The sequence below is a fragment of the Corythoichthys intestinalis genome, chromosome 16, assembly GCF_030265065.1.
Source record: "Corythoichthys intestinalis isolate RoL2023-P3 chromosome 16, ASM3026506v1, whole genome shotgun sequence".
NCBI lineage: Eukaryota > Metazoa > Chordata > Actinopteri > Syngnathiformes > Syngnathidae > Corythoichthys > Corythoichthys intestinalis.
This window is the reverse complement of record NC_080410.1, coordinates 33888431-33889683: the sequence shown is the minus strand read 5'-3', so window position 1 is coordinate 33889683 and position 1253 is coordinate 33888431.

Sequence of the window (1253 nt, the reverse complement as noted above, 5' to 3'; positions counted from 1 at the left end):
ACAAACTATATCAGTAAATTTAATTAATACAGTATGAATGAATTAATCGGAGGCATTTTGGAGGGAAAATTCATTATTTGAGTAACAATAAGTAAAAAAGAATTAAACACACACACACACACACACACACACACACACACACACAAGGCAAAAATAATAAAAGATATTCATTTTCCATGCCGCTTTTCCTCACGAGGGTCGCGGAGGTGCTGGAGCCTATTCCAGCTAATTACGGGCAGTAGGCAGGGGACACCCTGAACTGGTTGCCGGCCAATCGCAGGGCACAAGGAGACATACAACCATTCACGCACACACTTATACCTATGGACAATTTAGAGTGTTCAATCAGCCTACCATGCATGTTTTTGGGAGGAAACCGGAGTTCCCGGAGGAAACCCACGCAGGCACGGGCGAAGAACATCCAAACTCCACACAGGAAGGCCGAAGCCTGGGATTGAACCCTTGATCTCAGAACTGTGAGGCAGACGTGCTAACCACTCAGCCACCGTGCCGCTAATAAAAGGTATACATACATATTATTGCTAGTTGAAAACTTTACCCAATATATATAATTCAAAATTAAGATAAAATAAATCTTAAAATGTAAATTAAAACAAACTGCAATATATTGAAAAAAAGAAGAAAGAAATTAAATAAATGACTATGACTGGCGAATGGCGAATGAACGAACATTCTTATTTACTACAGTAACAGATTTAAAAAACATTCAATACAGTATTCACATTGTCTCTTAATAGTGCATTATCAGTTCAAATTACAATAGTGTTCTGTTCTTGTATGTAGAGCCGCATGAATTGTGTTTTAAATTCAACTAAACCACATTTTAATAAAGTTATGTTTCAGTCATGTATTATTTTTCATTAATAAACGGAACTATTGTTTTGCTTTGTTTCAAGACGAGTTACAATAATACACCATCTCGCTTGTAGATATCACATATAAAAGGCTAGATGTTAAATGATGGAGTCGGTGCGTAAAAAAAAATCTTGCTACTCACATAGGTAGAGGACGAAGCTGAGAGTATATTATTATGAATATTACTATATTATTATGAATATTACTACATCTCTGACGTTATTGAAACACCAAGTCGTCTGAAAATTAAGCAGTCTGTTGCTTTTTGACACACGCTCCGACTTTATCGAACGGCTCCTACGCAAAATGGCCGACAAGTGAGGACGCTCGTTCCACTTGGTTCTCATCACGCACAAGACATCTAGCCTCAGAAACTT